Consider the following 22726-nt stretch of genomic DNA (forward strand, 5'->3'; position numbering starts at 1 on the left):
CTCCCAAGGGTCACCCACCCACACCGAATCCCCTACATTTAACCCTGAATCATGCACCTTACCTGCAGAATTTGGCGTGGCCAATCCACCCTAACCTGCATATCCCAGAGCACTATGGGTAATTTAGCACGGCCAATCCACCCTAACCTGCACATCCCTGGGCACTATGGATAATTTAGCATGACCAATCCACCCTAACATGCACATCCCTGGGCACTATGGATAATTTAACATGGCCAATCCACTCTAACCTGCACATCCCTGGGCACTATAGGTAATTTAGCATGGCCAATCCACCCTAACCTGCACATCCCTGGGCACTATGGGTAATTTAGCATAACCAATCCACCCTAACATGCACATCCCTGGGCACTATGGGTAATTTAGCATGGCCAATCCACTCTAACCTGCACATCCCTGGGCACTATGGGTAATTTAGCATGGCCAATCCACTCTAACCTGCATATCCCTGGGCACTATGGGTAATTTAGCATGGCCAATCCACCCTAACCTGCACATCCCTGGGCACTATAGGTAATTTAGCATGGCCAATCCACCCTAACCTGCACATCCCTGGGCACTATGGGTAATTTAGCATAACCAATCCACCCTAACCTGCACATCCCTGGGCACTATGGGTAATTTAGCATGACCAATCCACCCTACCCTGCACATCCCTGGGCACTATGGGTAATTTAGCATGGCCAATCCATCCTAACCTGCACATCCCTGGGCACTATGGGTAATATAACATAGCCAATCCACTTTTAGATTAAAGTGGTACTGGAAAAGCACAGCAGTTCAGGCAGCATCCGAGGAGCAGGAAAATCGACGTTTCGCACAAAAGTCCTTCATCAGGAATAGAGGCAGATTGCCAGTAGGGTGGTGAGATAAATTAGAGTGAGAGTGAGAGTGAGAGGGGGAGGGGATTGAGAGAGATAAATTTCAGGTTGTCAGTTGTACGTTGATTTTAAAGAATATAAAGGGTCTTTTAAGAAATAGTTTTAAGATAAGAAATTACTTGTTGCTGACCACAAAAAAAGGGCAGCAGGGGCATTTCGCAATAAGTTCATAGTTTGTAGGTCCGCGTTTTGGACTATCAAGATAGTAAAGGATGATCTCAGAAGTCAGACGGTTAGATAAGATAAGAGGAACTGGACAATATAACTGGAAGGCTGTAACGAACAAGGACAGCCAAATAAGGCAGATTTAAAGAAAAACAAGCGAGGTAATTAATAAGTATGATAGGCTCAGGCTTGGGTGCAGGAATTACCAAATAAAGGAATAACGGGCGCAAGTAATAACCAAATAAAGGGATAGAATGAAATAGACACTTATGATAGGTTTATTGCTCAGTGTAGGGATGTCGAGAGACCCCTCAGAAAAGTATAAAAAACTCTTTATTTTACTGTCGGGTGTGTCTCTCTTCATACAGCCACCCATCTTGCAAGATGTTCGAATAAATGTGCTGCTTCAGAACTCTTTGACTCGGACTGAAAATTATTGATTAAGTGGGGTTCGTTTCTCACAGCACTATGGGTAATTTAGCATAGCCAATCCACCACAACCTGCACATCCCTGGGCACTATGGGTAATTTAACATGGCCAATCCACTTTAGATTAGAGTGGTGCTGGAAAAGCACAGCAGTTCAGGCAGCATCCGAGGAGCAGGAAAATCAACGTTTCGGGCAAAAGCCCTTCATCAGGAATAGAGCCTGCAGGGTGGAGAGATAAATGAGAGGAGGGTGAGGAGAAAGTAGCATAGAGTACAATAGGTGAATGGGGGTGGGTTTGGAGGGGAGGTCAGGGAGGAGGGTGGGGGAAGGTAGCAAAGAGTACAATGGGTGAATGGGGGTGGGAATGAAGGTGATAGGTCAGACAGGAGGGTGGAGTGGCCTGTTCGGATCTGAACTCTGCTGGTTTAAAGGTGGTCCGGAATCCGTGTAGGATGAGTTGCTTACGGAGGCAGGCACTGAGGAAGCAAATGTGGCTGTGGTAGCGAGTCTGTTTCAGGACATGGTTGAAGAGCTGCAGGGCAGAGGAAATGACCTGGGAGTTGCAGTGGGAGAGGGATTCCTTGAGATTCTTGTAGAGAGAGGAGGAAAACTTCTTCAAGGCAGGCATCCTTGCAAGAGGATTCACAGTAGGGTTAAAATCAACTAGGTAAAAACAAGGACTGCAGATGATGGAACCCAGATTCTAGAATCACATAACTCCAGGCTGTAGTCCAACAGGCTTCTTTGGAAGCAGTAACTTTTGAAGTGCTGCCTCTTCATCAGGTGGTTGTGGAGGATAAGATCCTAAGACACAATTTAGAGCAAAACATTCCAGTGTCCTGCAACTGAAATGGTATATTGATCAAACCTGGATTGTTAAGTCTTCCACCTTTTCAAATAGGTTGCAGGTCTCATTACAATGTAAATCCCAGAATTTCTTGTTGTCACCTTCTCGAGATAACAAGGTTTTATAGCAAAAGCTCACATCTCAGCTCAGACAATGCATTAAAGGTGTGAGGTCAGAGTCTGCCTGTATCCCAATCTTGAGTCAGACTGGTTCTGTTTCCAAAGTCGAATTTACAAACTATTACATGCATTGACTGCCTGCAGATTTTTCCTTAAAAAAGTGGATCGAATGTATCTGCAAATATACATCCCCCCTCCCACACACACACACACACACACACACACGCACAAGTTTGTTGGGTGAATTTGTACTTGCAGAATTACGTCTTACTTTGCTCAAAAACTGCATGAATCCATGTAAGATTCTGTAAGTCAATTTAACCATTGTGGCACAGACAGTCTCACACAGGGGAACTCACACCTTCAATACATTATCTGGGCTGACACGACACCAATTGGTAAAGTTCACTTGAGGATTTAACTATTTTAAAAGGTTTTGTGATTTACATTTGAAAGAACTGAAACTATCATGGTCATTCGAACAGATGAGAGACTTAACAAACAATCCAGGTCTTTTTCAATGTATAGTTTCAGTTACATCACACTATAAACTGTTGCTATAAATTCTGTGTCTTACAATTTTATATTCCACAATCCCCTGATGAAGGAGCTGCACTCCGAAAGCAACTGTTTCCAATTAAACTTGTTGGACAGAATTCCTCAAGTAGGGCACCATTCGAGTCCTGGGAGACTGCTATTTCTTGTTTACTTCGTAATGAACAAACATTAAGCACGATCCCCTTTTTATTTCTAATTATGTTTCATTTTTCTTGTTTTATTCCCTGCGATGATGTGGGAGAATTGTTAGATTTGGGTCAGCCATTTGGTCACATATTAAAGCCTGGAAACCATTTTGAATCTCAGCTTAGAGCCTGCTTGCTAAAACTTGTGTTTCCCAGGCTCAGCGGAAACGGTTGGCCTTGCAGCTGTACTGCTTCCTGATAAACAAATTCTTTCCTGACATGGGGCTTTCTTTCCATCCCCACAGTTGGCGAGTCAGGCAGGAGATACCCGGGTCCTGCCAGGTCACCGCCGATATCCTTTGAGAGATGAAATATAGAGGGTGGTTGCTGCTTTAGTTGTATCCAAAATAATGGGGAAAGCTGGCCAGGGACAAAAATGCTGTTAGAAATGTTGATACAATTCTCCCTACTCAGCCACAAGATACGAGTGAGAGAACTCAACAGGGTCCTAGTGTCCTGACGTAAAGTTGCTGACAGCACCTGTGCTTTACAAAGTTAGTAATAATGAATTTGCTTACCCCAGGGTTACGAGAGGTGAAACCCTATTTGATAAGCCCTGGACCCACACTGAGGTCCGTGGCATTCTTCAAGATGCCCCCGATCTGTTTGAGTGCCCAACATTAGTTTTAATTGGCGAGTAGAAATCTGAAGTATAATTGCTCGCTTCAGGACATCCAGACTTGAATGAATTTGGCATACAGGACACATTGGGCAACTATTAACTGAGACATGTAGAAAGTTGACGAGTGTTAGAGAGAGAGAGGCGCGCAGGCAGACAGAGAGAGAGAGGTGTGCAGGCAGAGGGGGAATAAGCGGGCAGAGAGAGAGAGGGACGCAGGCAGGCAGAGAGAGAGAAAGAGAGAGGGGGGCGCAGGCAGAGAGAGTAAGAGAGGTGCAGGCAGACAGAGAGTGAGAGAGATGCAGGCAGGCAGAGAGTGAGAGAGACGCAGGCAGGCAGAGAGTGAGAGAGACGCAGGCAGGCAGAGAGTGAGAGAGGTGCAGGCAGAGGGGGGCATAGGCAGGCAGAGAGAGAGAGAGACAGGGGCGCAGGCAGGCAGAGAGAGAGGGGGGGCGCAGTTAGCGGGAGAGAGGTGCAGGCAGGCAGAGAGAGAGAGAGGTGCAGGCAGAGAGAGAGAGAGAGGCGCAGGCAGGCAAGTAGAGAGAGAGAGAAAAAAAGAGAGAGCGAGAGCCGCAGGCAGGCAGGCAGAGAGAGTGTGTTTGTTAACCACCTCCTTGCCTGGTCGGCCTTTTTCCCTGTCTACAACTTGCTTTTATAGAATCACCTCGCGTACATTGTTATGAATATTGTCGAATAAGAGTAGATGTATTTAGTAGATGAATCAAAACCATCCCAATGACTGAAACAGCTGACACTCTAGTGTTGGACAAGTGGGAAATATTTGCATCAGTTAACCAAAACTCTTCAGAGTTTACATTCATGGGTACGCCAAGCCTCAGCATTAGGACCGGGACATATTGGAGCTGAGATGGAAAGGCCCGTTCCTAGTCCTGCTGGGTTACCCGGTCAGCAGTCAGGGTCAAGGGGAGGCCGCATGGACACACACAACACAATGCAAACGAGCGCCACCTCCTGGAGGAACACCAGAAGACCCCGTCAGAGACACATCTTCAGCCTTCATCCGTGAATGCCTCAGCCTGATCATTCTGCCTTTCACTGCACTATTCCTTATCTTTCTTTCACTAACTATGTTTGATTGGGCCTGATAACCTCTAGTAAACAGGAATTACAGTTGATTACTTTTTTTTTATGCACAGTAGGTCAACCACTCTAGCTGCTAGGTATGTGCCCATATCCCCATCCGTCCTGAACTCGTATCAAGCGAGCCCTTATAGAGTTTGAGCAACTTGCAGCTTTCTTTTCCCCTGCCTTTGGAACTGGATACCAAAGTCACCCCGCAGACAATCCTGTGCTCTGCTCAGTTCACTGTTGTGGCCCTCCTCTCCAGCGATCTCCCAGATGCCGAGATTTGCCATTCCTGATGAAACCCCTGATGATGATTCCCAATCCCTGGAGCCTTCTGTTCCTGTCCTTACTGAACCCGAGGACTATCAGTCTGATCTCCAAACACCAACCCCTGATAATACCCCTGGCTCTGGGTATAATTCCTCCTTTTGCTGACATCCACAATCTCTTCTTTTTAATAAAAAGGAGGGATTGTGGGAGAATTTGATCAAAATTGACAAAACTGCATGGAAGCCATTTTGTCACAAAGCAATGTTTGCAGGAAAATGTAGCCTGTTAACATAATGCTGTCTGAGCCCTGGCTAAGGAATTCTGTTTTGATAGACTGACCTTGCAGCTGCAGGCTGTCTCTGCTCTTCAGGCAATTAGACTGTGCTGCTTCATAGAATGATGGATTCGTTCTCTCTGTCCCTTATCGGTAATTAGAACCTAGCTGAACCTGCAGTATAAGATAACATTCAGTTTTGTAGACATTAAGAAATGTAGGTCTGGGCAATGTATGTGAACCTTATGACTGCCCCTCAGTTGCATAATTAATGGAGAGTGGGACTTGTGATGTACCATAAAACTTGTAACATTCTGTATTACATTAGAATACATCAGACTTTGTTTTGAACTAAGAGGTATTCCCCAATGGCAACGAATAAAGCTAGTTAATTGCTCAAGGTCTCCTCTCCTGACTACTTTGCTTTAAACGATTTGACACACAAGTTACTTTGCCCCAACAATACTAATAGTTACATTGAAGGGAGAGAGAATTCCTCAAGTAGGGCACTATCAGAATCCTGGGAGAGCCCTATTTCTGGTAGATTGTGGTTTGACTTTCGATTGACTGAATGTTTTCTTGTTCTGGAAGCTGTAAAAGAGGCGTGAAAGCTTCTGCAGAAGTCCAGCAAAGCTGAGAACAGACCGACATCTTACTCTGTGGGAACAGGGAAATCAGAGGACAGGGAAATCAGGCCCTGAAACCCGAGCTGACACCAGACTACCGTGTGCTCAGTGCTTTGATTAGCAGTGCCAACCCTCTGCTTTTACCTCGCTTCCTATCTGACTCCCCCGTCAATATTCAGGATCCAATCCTTGCCATCCTGAAGCCATGTCTCTGTGATGACTCTCAGACCATAATTATTCACTTCAGTGTGTGCAGTTAATTCATTCACTTTTGTTACAATGCAGCACACATCCAGACTCACCATGTATCGTTTCAGTTTTTGTGATCTTTATAATCCAGATTTGATTGCTGGTATATTTACTCTCCTTGTCCCTTTCTATTGTTCTCTGATGTTCATTTTCCAAATCACTACATTACTCACCGGCCTCGATTTGGATTGGCTATGCTAAATTGTCCAGTGTCCAGGGATGTGCAGGTTAGGTGGGTTAGCCAATGGGAAATGCGGGGTTATAGTTTCAGAGCAATAGAAGCAGGAGTAGGCCATTTGACCAATCTAGCCTGCTCTGCCATCCATTGTCTCAGCTCCTCCTCCCTGCATTGTCCCAGCTACCCTTAATTCTCAGACTCAACAGAGACAGTCTGCCTTACAGCTGTACTGCTACCTGATAAACAAATTCTTTCCTTGCATGGCAATATCTTTCTCTTTGCAAGGACCTACTGTACACATCCAACACTGTCCAGACACTACGTGACTGGGTAAAGTGCCTCAGTTTGCTCAATTTCCTGCAATTAACAGTTTGCTAATTGTTAAATGATTGTAACCTATAGAATCACACAACTCTGTTTCTCGTCGGAGTGACTTGTGACTATTAGGTCGACTTGGCTCTCCCCGTGAGCTCCGAATAAACAGTCAATAACTCAAGGCTTGTGTGTCATGATTACTTATCCAATGTTTATTGGACTACTACCAGCAAGTCACCCACAGCATAATCCACTTCCATCCCCAACATGGATTAAGAGGCCATCCTTTTTTGCAGACAAGTAAATGTGTCAAGCTCAGGAAACAAAGCCTGTCAAACATTAACAGGCACAGATCTAGACCAACCTTTTCCAGAGTCTGTCCCTTCACCTCGATTGACTTTCTTTTTCCCTCAGCTCCTACAAACCAACAGCTGAACCAAAGGATGAGAAAAGAAATGGGAAAGAGGGCGAGAAAAGAGAGTGGGGTACTCCCAGATGTTAAACAGAGGAAGGAAGTTACAGTCTGGGCTGAAGCTCAATCTTCATTCAGAGAGAGAGGAGCAACAGCAACTTCAGAAGCTCATGGTCGAACTTCCGCATTCAGACAGTGGCGGGGGTTCTGATTGGCAGGAGGACCAGGCCCCTTCCGGTCCTATAGGGTTTCCCAAAGATTGGTCTCCCCGTCCATCAGAACGACGAGGGGCGGGGCCCCATTTCGATCTCACACATGCGCACCATGAACACTCCTCACGGCCGATAGAGCAGTATGTCGATCGCATGGGATTGTGGGTCCTACATCAGCCATTAAAGAGATGAAAGCAAGAGTCCCGTTCGCCTCCTTAACTGTCCTTTTTTATGTGTTGGAGACGGACACGTCAAGAGCTAATCTTTAATCGATTTTCAATTTATACACTGAGTGAAACACTACAGGTGTTCAACTCTAAACTCTATTTCCAGTTCAGTGTCAGTATATCGCTCTTTATCTGTCCTCAAATAAGGACCGAATCAAAGCCCAACGTCTGTTCCACCTGAACGTCAATTTTTTTTTAGTTTGAAGGTTCCAACCCTCCGTTTCAATCATTTATTAAAAGTTATTCATGTTACATGGGCACCGGTGGCTGGCCAGCATTTAGTTCCCCTTGAGAAGGTGCCTTCTTCAACTGCTGTGGTCCACACGCTGTACGGTGACCCACAATGTCCTGAGGGAGAGAATTACAGGATTTGGACCCAGCAACACTGAAGGAACAGCAATGTGTTTCCAAGTCAAGAGGTTGTGTTCCCAAGCATCTGTTGCCCTGATCCTTCTAGATGGAAGTGGTTCTTGGTTTGGAAGGTATTTTCTAAGTATCTTTGGTGAATTTCTGTGTTGCATCTTGTAGATCGTACACACTACTGCTTCTGAACAGTGGGACAGAGGGAGTGGATGGATGTGGAGATGGTGCCAATCAAGCAGGCGACTTTGTCCTAGATGGTATCAAGCTTTTTGGATGCCCCAAGAACGTTGATAGTGGGGTGTTTAGTGACAGTAACACTGTTGAATATCACGGGGCAGTGGTCAGATTATCTCTTTTGGGGATGAGTCATTGTTTGGCATTGGAATGGCATATATGTTACTTGCCATTCATCAGCCCATTGGATATTGTTAAGATTTGTTGCATTTCAAGCTGAACTGCTTCAGTTTGTGAGCAGTTGTGAATCGTGCTGAACATTGTGCAATTATTGGCGAATATCACCACCCCTGACCTTATGATAGTTGAAGGTCACTGATGAAGATGGTTGAGCCTAAGACACTACCCTATGAATTCCTGCAGAGATGTCCTGTAACTGAGATGATTGACTTCCAACAACCATAGCCATCTCTCTATATGCCAGGTATACCTTAACAATTATGACACACAAACAATATTTCAAAACTAATTGAAGGAATACATATGAGACACCCCTCTTTTTGATTAGATGATTAGATTCCCTATAGTGTGGAAACAGGCTTTTCAGCCCACCCAGTCCACACCGACCCTCTGAAAAGTAACCCACCCAGACCCATTTACCCCTGACTAATGCACCTAACACTATGGGCAATTTAGCATGGCCAATTCACCTGACCTGCACATCTTTGGACTGTGGGAGGAAACTGCAGCACCCAGAGGAAACCCATGCAGACACAGGGAGAATGTGCAAACTCCACATAGACAATCGCCCGAGGCTGGAATCAAAACTGGCAGCCTGATGCTGTGGGACAGCAGTGCTAACCACGCAGCTCCCCCTTGTCCATTCCCCCTGACACCCACAGCTCCCCCTGTTCATTCCACCCACTGTCCATTCCCTCGCCATCTACAGCGTCCCATGTCATTTCTCTCTTCACCCCCAACTTCTTGTCCATTCTCCCTCTATAATCCGAACACCCTGTCCATTCTTTCTCACGCAACCCTCTGCACCCCTGTCGTTTGTTTCCCCACCCTCTGCCTCCTGACTAGTCCTTCTATCAACCCTCTGCCCCGCCATCTATTCTCTCTCCATCCCACCCTCTGCCCCCATCTATTCTCTCTCACCCCACCCTCTGTACCATGTCCATTCTACCAGCCCCCATCATCCATTCTCTCTCGCTCCCCCCACTATCTGCCACCCCCCGCATCATTCTCTCTCCCCTGTTGTGGGGAAAAACACCAGGCTTAGAGTCAGAATTGGGGTTCAATGACAGAGTTCATCATGACAGGGCTCCGGGGAGAGAAAGACACCAACAGCACAGTGTCAGCTGCGAGACGTCTCTCGACCTGGAGAACACGTCAAGAAACTTTTATACATTTTGTGATACAATCGATCAGGGATGAGATTATTGTCTTTGTAACATGATTTGTTTATGGTAATCCTTGCAGAATCGTTGATAGTTGATACAATCATTGTCAGTTCCAACACAACCTTTGTTAATTTCCAACAGGCGTTGTCAGTTTCAGTGCAGACATTGTCCATTTCAATGTCTGCATGGAAATCCATTTTTGTAGTAATGGGCGCTAATTGCTCTTCCTGAGAAGGAGGATTCCTGCAGCCCTGGCTATTAGCATTTGGTATTGAGTCTGTATCAAGCTGTAAGCACTTCTATAGGAGGTGTTGTCTGGACCCAGACATTTCAGCGGGCAATGTTCATTACTCATGTGTATTCTCTCCCCCACCCACCTTAAACTAATTACCTGGGTTGTGAGTCCATTGTGCTGGTATTCTGGTGACCCAGGCAGTGTCTGTATCTGCTCTGCTGTTTCTCTCCATATTGTGATCCAGAGCCCATCTTGTGTGTCAAGATGACCAACTGATGGCTCAGTGGCCATCTTGTGTATATATGTTGAACATCTGTTGCTAGAAAAGCGCAGCAGGTCAGGCAGCATCCAAGGAACAGGAGAATCGACGTTTCGGGCATAACCCTTCTTCAGCTCTGATCTCCAGGACTTTCTTCTTGTGTATCTATGTGCCTAGTATCACCCTGTCCTGTGCCATCTCCCACTTCTCCGCAATGCCCACTCTCTCTTCCCCGCTCAATCTCTCTCTCTCTACCCCCACACTCTGACCGCCATTTGCTCTCTCTCTGTCCCCCATCCTTTCGGTCTCTTTTCTCGCCAGCCCCCACCACACCCGTCCTTTCTCAAGCCTCGAACCATCTTTGACCGCTGTATCAAGCCCTTCAAAGGACAGAGAGAGAGAGATAATGGATAGTAATGACTCTACCTGGGAGTTGGGGGGGGGGGGGGGGGGTGAGAAATGGCTGATCTTCAAAATTGAGAATACCTAAAATGATTTTTGCAAGGTTTGTAGCTCAGGTTGAGGTTTAGGGTGTAGGTTTGCTCGCTGGGCTGTAGGTTTGATATCCAGACGTTTCATCACCTGGCTAGGTAACATCATCAGTGGCGACCTCCAAGTGAAGCGAAGCTGTTGTCTCCTGCTTTCTATTTATATCTTTCTCCTGGATGGGGTTCCTGGGGTTTGTGGTGATGTCATTTCCTGTTCATTTTCTGTGGGGTTGATAGATGGCATCAAGATCTATGTGTTTGTTTATGGCGTTGTGGTTGGAGTGCCAGGCCTTGTAGCCCCACACACAGATGAAAAAAAAACACCATTTCAACTGGGACAACACATCTATCCCGGGGCAGGCTAAGCAAAGACTTGCCAGAGAATTCCTAGAGGCCTGGCACTCCAACCTCAACGCCATAAACAAACACATAGACCGAGATACCATCTATCAACCTCTCAGAAAACGAACAGGAAATGACATCACCACAAACCCCAGGAACCCCATCCAGGAGAAAGATATAAATAGAAAGCAGGAGACAACAGCTTCACTTCACTTGGAGGTCGCCACTGATGATGTTACCGAGCCAGGTGATGAAACGTGTGGATATCAAACCTACACCCTAAACCTAAAATGATATCTTCAGAAACATAATTAAAGCCAGAAAGCGTATTCAAGTTTTTTAAAAGAGCTGCTGAAATCTATCTAATTCTTTCACTGAAATAAACGCAGTCAGACCACCGCTCAGGACAGGCTGGAAGGGGTGAATGGGCGAAAGTGAGCACTGCAGATGCAGGAGATTAGAGTCAAGATTAGAGTGGTGCCAGAAAAGCACAGCCGGTCAGGCAGCATTCGAGGCTTTTGCCTGAAACGTCGATTTTCCTGCTCCTTGGATGCTGCCTGACCTGCTGTGATTTCCAATACCATTCTGATCTTGAATGTAAGGGGTGAATGGCCTAGTTCTAGTCTTGTGAAGTTGGTTCCAACTATCCAGAAATAGCGTCACAGAGCACAGAAACAAACCCTTCGGTCTATGCCGACCAGATATCCTAAATTAATCTAGTGACCCATTTGCCAGCATTTGGCCCCTTATCCCTCTGAATCTGTCCTATTCATATCCCCATGCAGATGCATTTTAAATATTATCATTGTACTAACCTCCACCAATTCCTCTGGCTGACACGCACCACCGTCTGTGCAAAAAGGTTACCCCTCCGAAACCTTTCCCCTCTCACCCTAAACCCATGCCCTCCAGTTCTGGACTCGCACAACGTGGGGAAAAGACATACAAAAGTTGAGCAGCCAGACAGAATGCAAAAACAATACAATGTCGAATCACAGGGAAAAATAAATTGTAGCTCGACCCCTTTTTTGTCCTATTGGCATTTGGACTCAAAATCTGATAGGAACACCAGCATCCTTAGTGAGCATACTGCGCATGTTTCCCGGTGTCAGTAACGCAGTGCACATGCCCACCGGTGTCAGCTAAACACTGGGCATGCTCATCACTCTCCGCAAAAAATGGCGCGCGATCTTCCTTTGATGGTCCAATAGGGAACCATGGAGGACCAAAACAAAACTGGTCCTCCTGCCAATCAGAGCAACCCCATTGTCTGAATGTGGAAGTTGGACCATGAATTTCTGAAGCTGCTACTCCTGCTCCTCTCTTTCTGAATCAACATTGAGCTTCACCCAGACTGCAAATTCTTTCCTCTGTCTAAGATTTGTGAGTACAGCACTCTCTTTTCTCGCCCCCTTTGCCATTTCTATTTCTTTCCGGAGTTCAATTGTTGACTTACAGCAACTGAAAGGAAAGGGATTGAAGCCAGGGAGGGGACAGACTATGGAAAAGTGATCGAGGTCTGTGTCTCAATTGGCAAAATAGACAGACAGGAGGCTGGAAGGACACAGCAAATCAGGCAGCATCACGAGGTGTAGAAGTCGATATTTCGGGTGTAACCTTTCCTCAGGACTGGGGATGGGTGCCGGGTTCGGGGGCTAAAGTGGGGATAGGTGAAGACAGGGAGAGGATACAGTCTGATTAATCATTGGGTGGAAGAAATCAGGTTGGTGGCAGGAAGGAGTGGTAGTGAGGGGCACGGGGCTGAGAAGGGAGTCGGGTGATGGAAAGGGAGGTTATTTGAAATTGGAGAACTCGATGTTGGGTCCTGCAGGCTGTAGGCTGCCCGGGCGGAAGATGGGGTGTTGTTTCCCCAATTTGCAGTTTGGTTCGTTGTGGCAATAGAGGAAGGCTATGATGTTCTTGTCAGAAAGGGAGTGGGAAGGGGAATTAAAATCGATGGTGACTGGGAGGTCTGGTCAGCCTCTGCGGACCCAGCTGTGATGCTCGCCAATCCATTCCCCAAGTTTATGCTCAGTCTCCCCGAAGTCGAGAAGACCACAATTTGCAAACACGTGGCAAATGCAGTATCTCAATGTGAAGTTATAGCCTTTGCTATGGAAAAAAAGCAGAAAGGAGATGTATTGTTTAAATGGTGATACTTTGGGATGTGGAGAAAGTGAGAACTGCAGATGTTGGAGATTAGAGTCAAAGTGTGGCGTTGAAAATGGTGGTAGGTCAGGCAGCATCTGAGGACCAGGAGAGTCCTCAGCACTTCATCAGGAATGATGTGTGGATGGACAAAGGGTCTGATTCGGTTCTATATAACTCTAATCATCTTCAGTGAGAGCAGAAGTGTGATTGTGAAGGCTGGAGTTTCAGAGCAGCTTTCAAAGATGGTTTGCCCTTAATGTGGATGGACAAAGGGTCTGTTTCTGTGCTGTATGACTCCAATCATCTTCGGTGAGAGCAGAAGTGTTTCTGAGGAGTTTTCAAAGATGTTTTGCCCTTAATGGGAGTAGAAGGTACAATGAAATCTTGCATTTGTGAGACAGCAACTGAGTGAGTGAGTAAATCCGAGGTTTTGGTGCAAAGTGGGAATTCATTGCCCTGTGAGGATGAAACTCTACTTATTGAGTCATTTATGCTGGTGAATGAAACCGGGCTCAAGATTAGGAGGAGTAAATTTAGGACAGAGATGAGGAGGAACTGCTTTTCCTGGAGTGTAGTGTATCTGTGGAATTCTCTGCCCAAGGAAGCAGTAGAGGCAGCTTCATTAAGTATATTCAAGACACAATTGGATGGGTTTTTGCAATGATAGGGGAATTAAGGGTAGTTGGGACAATGCAGGGAGGAGGATCTCAGATGGTGAATAGATTAGCCATGATCTTAATTGGATTTTTGAACAAGAGGAAGGCATGAAAATGGTTTCAAGACCAGTTTAGAACAGTTACAGAGCCAGAGAGGACAAACAGACCCTTCAATCCAACTAGACCATGCTGACTGTGTTCACAAACTAAACTAGTCCCACCTGCCCCATTCTCCCACTTTCTCCCCGTAACCTTTGATCCCCCTGATACTCAAGAACCTATCTGTCTCAGTTTTAAATATCCTCAGTGACCTGGCCTGCACAGCCTTCTGTGGAAATAGATTCCACAGATTCACCGCTCTCTGGCTGAAGAAGTTTCTCCGTTCTAAAAGGTCTTCCCTTTCCTCTCAGGCTGTGCCCTCTGGCCCAAGTCTGTCCTACCAATGGAAACATCTTTGCAATGTCCACTCTGTCCGGGCTTTGAAGATTATGTATGTTTCAATTAGACCCCCCCCCCCTCCCCCCGAGTGTGGGCCTGTTAATCATCATGAACCAGACCTTTCAGGATGAGGTACAGCAGGGATTAGAGTCAGCAAAGTGAGAATGGAGGGAGTGTGTGTGGGATGGAGATTTTCAGCTTCTAGGGAATGAGAGAGAAAAGTGAGTTCGCTATAAATTAGAATTGATCGGAGGGGCCAAAGAGTGGTAGATGGAATTTAATTTTGAGAAATGTGAGTTGTTGCATTTTGGTCAAGCAATCCAGGCAGGACTGACACAGTTAAGAGGAGTGTTGCAGAACAAAGAGTCCTTGGAGTGCAAGTTCCATCGTTCTCAGGTAGACAGGATAGCCTTTGTTGGTCAGAGCATTGAGTAGATTTGGGAGGTCATGTTGTGGCTGTCCAGGATGTTGGTTAAGCCACTTTTGGAATACTGCATTTAGTTCTGGTCTCCCTGCTGTAGGAAAGATGTTATGAAACTTGGAAAGGGGTCAGAAAAGAATAGGCCAGGGGCATTTTCCATGGAGCATCAGAGGCTGAGGGGTAAAATTATAGACCTTTGTAAGGGATAGAGGGGAAACCCTAAGGTCTTTTCCCCAGGGTAGGGCAGTCCAAAACTAGAAGGCATATGTTTGAGGTGAGAGTGGAATGATTTAAGAGATTGCAGGGGCAACCACTTCAGAGGGTGGTGCATGTATGGAATGAACTGCCAGAGGAAGTGAGGGAGGCTGGCACAATTAGACATCCACATGCCTTTTAAATGTTGTGTCTGTTCTCAGCTCTGCTGGATGTCTGTTGAAGTTCTGAAGCCCCCCCTCTACACCTTCTAGGACAAACAAACATTCAGTCAATCAAGCCCCAATCCACAATCTCCCAGCCAGTCAACAATCCAGGCACAGTGTAGTCACAGCAGGGAATCAGCTGCCCTGAGTGCGGGAAGGCCTTTACCCAGGCCTCTGCCCTGCTGAGGCATCGGTGGGTCCACACGGGGGAAGAGGCCCTTCAGCTGCCCCGAGTGCAGAAAGACATTCCGTGAATCCTCCAACCTGTTGAGGCACCAACGGGTCCACACAGGGGAAGAGGCCCTTCAGCTGCCCCGAGTACGGGAAGGCCTTTACCCAGGCTTCCTCCTTGCTGATCCACCAGCGGGTTCACACGGGGGAAGAGGCCGTTCCCCTACACAGTGTGAGGGCCTTTATCCAGGCCTCTGCCCTGCTGAGTCCACGCAGGGGAGAAGCCTTCAATTGCTTCTCCCACCTGCGGAGCCACCAGCGGGATCATGTGGCATTGCAGGGGGATTGAAAGAATGACGGCCGAGTGCCTTTATTAACTGGACTATCAACCCAGTTCCAGTGGCTCCCGAGTTCGATTCCCACCGCGACAGATGGTGGAATTCGAATTTGGTCAGAAATCTGGAGTTCAGAATTTAACGGTGAAACCATTGTCGGTGGGGTGGGGGTGGAAGAAAACCCCCATCTGATTCACTCATTTCTTTTTTAGGGAAGACTTGAGCAGTTATTAGAGCAGTCGTCCCAGCTGCATCCTTTACCTGGTCTGCCCTACACGTGACTCCAGCCCACAACAGTCTGGTGGACTCTACGCTGCTCATCCAACTTGATTGGAATACAGGTTGAAATTGCTGAGTGAGGCAATACTTCCTCCAGGTTAAGGCTGTACCAAGGATCCAGTTACAAAGGGATGACTCAGTGGTGACCAATAATGAAGAAAGTGAGGGGTTGCACATTGACCTTGAGCTATTTTTTAAAAATTGCTACTTTTTCTACGCCTTTCTGCTGGGAGATTCTGAAGCTGTAACAAAGTTGGGTCACAATAAAGATTACCTGAACTTCACACTGAGCTCAGACTCTCACTGAGAGCTTTAAACTGCAACAGGTTTTTGTTTTAAAACTGCTCATTTTACATGTGAAAGTGAGAACTGCTGATGCTGGAGATCAGAGTCAAGATTAGAGTGGTGCTGGCAAAGCACTGCAGGTCAGGCAGCGTGCAAGGACCAGGGAAATTGCCAGAAACGTTGATGTTCCTCAGATGCTGCCTGACCTGCTGTGCTCATTTCTGACAGTCTCCTGTACTATGTTTCCAATGTTGTGTATCGGTTGCAGCAGTGAATGAGTAGCCAGTATTGTTAGAAATTGTAAAATTTTTAGGAGTGCAATGTCATCAGCATTGTAGTTTCCTGGCAGCACTGAGAAGTGTGTGCTTGGTTCACTAGACATGATGTGGAGGTGCCGGTTTTAGATTAGATTACATTACATTACAGTGTGGAAACCGGCCCTTCGGCCCGCCGAAGCGCAACCCACCCATATCCCTACATTTACCCCTTACATAACACTAGGTTAGGGGTAATTCCCCTTACCGCCTGAGGCAGGAATTGAACCCGGGTCTCTGGCGCTGTGAGGCAGCAGTGCTAACCACTGTGCCACCGTGCCGCCCACGGTGCCGGTGTTGGACTGGGGTGGATAAAGTTAAAACTCAACACCAGGTTATCGTCCAACTGGCTTATTTGGAAGCACGAGCTTCTTCATTGGGTGTTTGTGGAACAGGATCAGAAGACACAACCACCTGATGAAAGAGCAGTGCTCCCAATGCTAGTGCTTACAAATGAGCCTGTTAGAGTATCACCTGGTATTGTGTGAAATTTAACTTCGCACACCTCAGTCCAACGGCAGCATCTCCAAATCAGGTACATAGTTCTTTGAAAGTTGCATCATTGGGACACAGGGTAGTGAAAGAGGCCAGTCAGGAGCCCTGGAGGACCGGAAGGTGACTGGTCCTCCTGCCAATCAGTGTCTGAATGCAGACGTTGGAACATGAGCTTCGGAAGCTGCTGCTGCTCTCTCTGAATGAAGATTGAGTTTGCTCCAGACTGTAACCTCCTTATTCTGTCAACCATCTGAGTGTATGGTACTCTCTTCACAACTCCTTTTCCATGTTTTTCATTCTGGGCTTCAATTTACGACTTGCAGCAACCGAAAGGAAAGGGAATGAACTCACGGAGTGGACAGAATCAGGAAAAGTTTGTTTATAAACAGAGTGGTTCACGTGTGGAGTGAATGTAAAGAGGAAGTGGTGGATGCACATTCAGATGCAACGTTTAAAAGACATTTGGATAAGTATATAAAGAGGCACGGTGCGGACGGATATGGGCCAAACACTGGCAAGTGGCACTAGTTTAGTTGGAGAACATAGACAGCATGGAATAGTTGGACTGAAGGGTCCGTTTCTGTGCTGTCTAACGTAACTATTCTGTGGTGGTCTTAAAACCATTTTCTTACCTTCAACGTGGATACTGTACCTGCAATCAACACATAAATTATTCAAAATAAAAAAAAACACCTCCTGCGTACAAAGAAATCCACACTTTATTGTTCAAAAATCAGATGAACTCAGCCTTGAATATATTCAATGACCCCCTAACTGCAGGAAGACATCCCCACTTCTAATCTCAGTTCAGCTTGTTAATATACCACTTGCCTTGCTGCACCTGTCTGACAACTGGCATTGACTGATGTAGAAGGATGCTGCTAATCAAAGCACTGATCACACGGTGGTCTGGTGTCAGCTCAGATTTCAGGCCCTGATTTCTCTGTCCCGTGTTGATCCTCCTGTTCCCACAGACGAAGATGTCGGTCTGTTCTCAGCTCTGCTGGATTTCTGCTAAAGCTTTGACCCCGCCTTTTATAACTTCTGGAACGATAAAATATTCATTCAATCAAAACCCAACCCACAATCTCCCAGCCTGTCAACCATCCTGATACAAAGGTGCAGTCATAGCAGGGAATCAAACAAGAAAAATGAAACAAAAATCATAAATAGGCGCACGTGCTTAATGTTTGTTCATGAGGAAGTAAACCAGGAATAGGGGTCTCCCAGGAATCTTACAGTGCCCTACTTGAGGAATTCTGTCACCCTTACATCTATTAGTACCCAGCTATGAATTACAACAACATTTACACCAACAGGAATAAAGCATCTGCTATCAAATAGACAGAGATATATAGCACGGACATAGACTTTTTCTCTATCTCATGCACACATGAGATAGATCATCCATGGGGGGAGTTTGTCTTTGTAGCATGATGTTTGCAAATACATTCTACTTTGCTCAAAGACTGCACAATCTGCAGGCAGTCAATACATGTAATATATTGTAAATTCCACTTTGAAAATAGATAGTGGGCCCACTACTTTTTGGATGTGAGCATAAGTGGTATAGTAAGTAAGTTTGCTGATGACACCAAAATTGGAGGTGTAGTGGACAACGAAGGAGGTTACCTCAGATTACAATGGGATCTTGATCAGATGGGCCAATGGGCTGAGAAGCGGCAAGTGGAATCTAATTTAGGTAAATGTGAGGTGCTGCATTTTGGGAAAGCAAATCTTAGAAGGACTTGTACACTTAATGGTAAGGTCCGAGGGAGTGTTGCTGAACAAAAAGACCTTGAAGTGCAGGTTCACAGCTCTATGAAAGTGGAGTCGCAAGTCAATAGGATAGTGCAGATGGCATTTGGTATGCTTTCCTTTATTGGTCAGAGTATTGAGTACAGGAGTTGGGAGGTCATGTTACAGCTGTACAGTTGGAATATTGCATGCAATTCTGGTTCCCTTCCTAGCAGAAAGATGTTGTGAAACTTAAGGGTTCAGAAAAGATTTACAAGGATGTTGCCAAGACTGGAAGATTTGTGCTATAGGGAGAGACTGAATGGGCTGGGGCTGTTTTCCCTGGAGCGTCAGAGGCTGGGGGGTGACCTTATAGAGGTTTATAAAATCATGAGAGGCATGGATAGGATAGATAGACAAAGTCTTTTCCCTGGGGTGGGGAATCCAGAACTAGAGGGCATAAGTTTACAGTGAGAGGGGAAAGATATGAAAGAGACCTAAGGGACCACGTTTTCACTCAGAGGATGGTACATGTATGAAATGAGCTGCCAGAGGAAGTGGTGGAGTCTGGTACATTGCAACATTTAAAAGGCAACTGGAGGGATATGGGCCGGGTGCTGGCAGGTGGGACGAGATTGTGTTGGGATATCTGGTCGGTATATACGAGTTGGACTGAAGGGTCTGTTTCCGTGCTGTACATCTCCATGACTCGATAACCAGTCTGCCTTAAGACTTGAAAACAGACAGACTCTGACCACACACCTTTAATGCATTGTCTGAACAGAGATGTCATCTTTTGTTCTGAAAACCTTAAGCTATCTTGAAGGTGCCTTACTGGAAGTTCTGGGATTGACATATTAGTGATTGCTGCAACCTATTCTAAAATATGAAAGACTTAACAATCCAGGTTTGTTCAATATATCAGTACAGTGCCCTGCCACTGAAATGTTTTCCTATAAATTCTGTGCCATATGATCTTATTGTCCACAATCACCTGATGAAGAAGCAGTGCTCCGAAGCTCGTGTTTCCAAATAAACTGTCAGACTTAGCCTGATGTTGTGAGATTTTTAAGTTTGTCCAGGTTCAGATAGTGCCCAGGGATGTGCAGGTTAGGTGCATTAGTCAGGGGTAAATGTTGAGCAATAGGGGAATTGTGGTAGTGGGTTACCTTTCGGAGGATCGGTGTGTAGTCTTTGGGCCGAGTGGCCTGCTCCCACACTGTGGGGAGTCTCTGAAGGGAAAGGGATTTTTGTAAACTGTGCAAGGCAATGCAGGCGTAGTGTGGGGGCCTGCTGTTGGCCTTGCCCCGCCCTTTGCTCCTCCCCCCTGTTGTGGAGCTGTCTAAAAAACAGCTACTCTTTCTCTGCCCTTTTTGCTGGGGGAGGGGAGGAGAGGGGGGGGGGGGGGGATCTGAAGCCTAAACCATGTTGCGACACAAAATAAAGGTAACCAGAACGTACTGCTGGGCTGGGCTCAGGCTCTCATTGAAAGCTCCAAGCGGTTTTTGTTTTAAAGCTGCTCATTTCTTGCAGCCTTCTGCACTAAGTTTCCAATGTTGTGTATTAGATGGAGCAGTGAATGAGTAGCTGGTTTCGTTAGAAACTATAAATTTTTCAGGAGTGCATCGTTTCATCGGCAGTTTACTGGCAGCACTGGGAAGTATGGGCTGTGTTCACTAGAAACGAGGTGGAGGTGCTGCTGTTGGACTAGGTTGGACACGGTTTAAAAATCACAACACCAGGTTATAGTCCAACAGGTTTATTTGGAAGCACTAGCTTTCGGAGTGCTGCTCCTTCATCGGGTAACTGTGGAGCAGGATCATAAGACAGAGTTAAGAGCAAAAGATCAGTGTCATGCAACTGATATGATATATTGACAAATGTAGATTGCTGTTAAGTCTTTCATCTTTTAGAATGGGTTGCATATTTTAGTTCATTAAAGTGTACATCGCAGAACTATTATTAAGTCGTATTCTCAAGATCACTTAAGGTCTTTTTAAAAACAGGTGACATCTCAGTCCAGACAATGCATGAAAGGTGTGAGAGTATCCCAATCTTAAATTGGACTGGTTCTATTTCCAAACTAGGAATTTATAAAATATTACATGGATTGACTACCTGCATATTGTGCGTTTTGTGCAAAATTGAATATATCTGCAAATATAATTCTGCAAATGCACCACATTGTTATATGTATGTGTGCAGCATGAGAGTGCGTGTAAGAGAGTATGTGTGCACATGCTTGGTAAAGTGAGTGTGATGGAGGAGAAGCCTGTGAAAGGGTGTGTGTGTTGGGGGGGCGTGTATGTGTGTATGTCTGAGAGAGAACATGTGTACAGATAAAAGGTGAGGGGTTGCATTTTGCCAAAATAAGGAAGGGCAGGACTTGTACAGAGGGATATGGTGGGGGGCGGGGGGGTTCAGATAGATACTTCTTTGAAAGTTGCATCACTGGTTGGAAGGAAGCTTCAGAAGGCATTCAGCACACTTACCTTAATTGTTCACACCATTGAATAAAGGAGCTGGGACATAATGTTGAAGTTGTACAGGATGTTGCTGAAGCCACTTGTAGAGTACTGAGAACGCTTCTGGTGGCCCTGTAATAGGAAGAATTCCATTAGAAAGGGTTCAGTAAAGATTTACCAGGATGTTGCCAGGACTGGAGGGTTTGAGTTGTAAGGAGAGGCTGAGACACTCTTCACTGGAGCACAGGAGGTTGAGGGGTGACCTCATTTGAGATTTATAAAATCATGAAGGTTATAGGGAAGATGAACATCAAACACAGCGAGCAGCGTGCGTGGTTATGTCGAGTGACAGGGGAAGAAATTGTGGCATTTGGACACTTTAAATCCATCAGGAACAGCATCTCCATAGAGCACACTGCGCATGTCAGGTGAGGTGCCAGAAGACTGGAGGTTAGCTAACGTGGTGCCACTGTTTAAGAAGGGTGGTAAGGACAAGCCAGGGAACTATAGACCAGTGAGCCTGACATCGGTGGCGGGCACGTTGTTGGAGGGAGTCCTGAGGGACAGGTGGTACATGTGTTTGGAAAGGCAAGGACTGATTAGGGATAGTCAACATGGCTTTGTGTGTGGGAACTCATGTCTCAAATTTGGAGTTTTTTCAGGAAGTAAAGAGGATTGAGGAGGGCAGAGCGGTAGATGTGATACATATAGACTTCAGTAAGGCGTTCGACAAGGTTCCCCATGGGAGACTGATTAGCAAGATTAGATCTCATGGAATACAGGGAGAACTAGCCATTTGGATACAGAACTGGCTGAAAGGTAGAAGACAGAGGGTGGTGATGGAGGGTTGTTTTTCAGACTGGAGGCCTGTGACCAGTGGAGTGCCAGAAGGATCAGTGTTGGGCCCTCTACATTTTGTCATTTACATTAATGATTTGGATGCGAGTATAAGAGGTACAGTTAGTAAGTTTGCAGATGATACCAAAATTGGAGGTGCAGTGGACAGTGAAGAGGGTTACCTCAGATTACAACAGTCTCTTGACCAGATTGGCCAATGGGCTGAGAAGTGGCAGATGGAGTTTAATTCAGATAAATGTGAGGTGCTGCATTTTGGGAAAGCAAATCTTAGCAGGACTTATACACTTAACGGTAAGGTCCAAGGGAGTGTTGCTGAACGAAGACACCTCAGAGTGCAGGTTCATATCTCCTTGAAACTGGCATCGCAGATAGATAGAATAGTAAAGGTGGTGTTTGGTATGCTTTCCTTTATTGGTCAGAGTATTGAGTACAGAGGTTGGGAGGTCATGTGGCGACTGTACAGGACATTGGTTAGGCCACTGTTGCAATATTGTGTGTAATTCTGGTCTCCTTCCTATTGGAAAGATTTTGTGAAACTTGAAAGAGTTCAGAAAAGATTCACAAGGATGTTGCCAGGGTTGGAGGATTTGAGGTATAGGGAGAGGCTAAACAGGTTGGGGCTATTTTGCCTGGAGCGTCGGAAGCTGAGGTTTACAAAGGGGCATGGATAGGATAGATAGACAAAGTCTTTTCCCTAGGGTGGGGGAATCCAGAAGTCAAGGGTATAGGTTTAGGGTGAGAGGGGAAAGATATAAAAGAGAC

The 22726-nt window shown here is 46.0% G+C and overlaps 1 protein-coding gene and 1 pseudogene across 2 annotated transcripts in view; one reads left to right on the plus strand and one right to left on the minus strand.

Moving 5' to 3' along the window:
- LOC148144758 (uncharacterized) overlaps window positions 1-22726 on the plus strand; it is a gene marked incomplete at its 3' end in the record, with an annotated part of 211087 nt that overhangs the window by 139761 nt on the left and 48600 nt on the right. The gene's annotated exons all lie outside the window — the stretch shown is intronic.
- Window positions 1-22726, minus strand: part of LOC148144759 (uncharacterized) — a 37358-nt pseudogene that overhangs the window by 9235 nt on the left and 5397 nt on the right. Inside the window, exons 2-3 of the transcript XR_015751602.1 lie at window positions 21134-21238; window positions 5520-5628 (exon numbers count right to left, since the gene is read on the minus strand). The product of XR_015751602.1 is annotated as an uncharacterized LOC148144759 (transcript). The remainder of the gene's footprint in view (window positions 1-5519; window positions 5629-21133; window positions 21239-22726) is intronic.

Source organism: Chiloscyllium plagiosum, unplaced genomic scaffold (genome assembly GCF_037043375.1).
Source record: "Chiloscyllium plagiosum isolate Xiang-an unplaced genomic scaffold, Cpla_swu_hap1 HiC_scaffold_27, whole genome shotgun sequence".
Lineage (NCBI taxonomy): Eukaryota > Metazoa > Chordata > Chondrichthyes > Orectolobiformes > Hemiscylliidae > Chiloscyllium > Chiloscyllium plagiosum.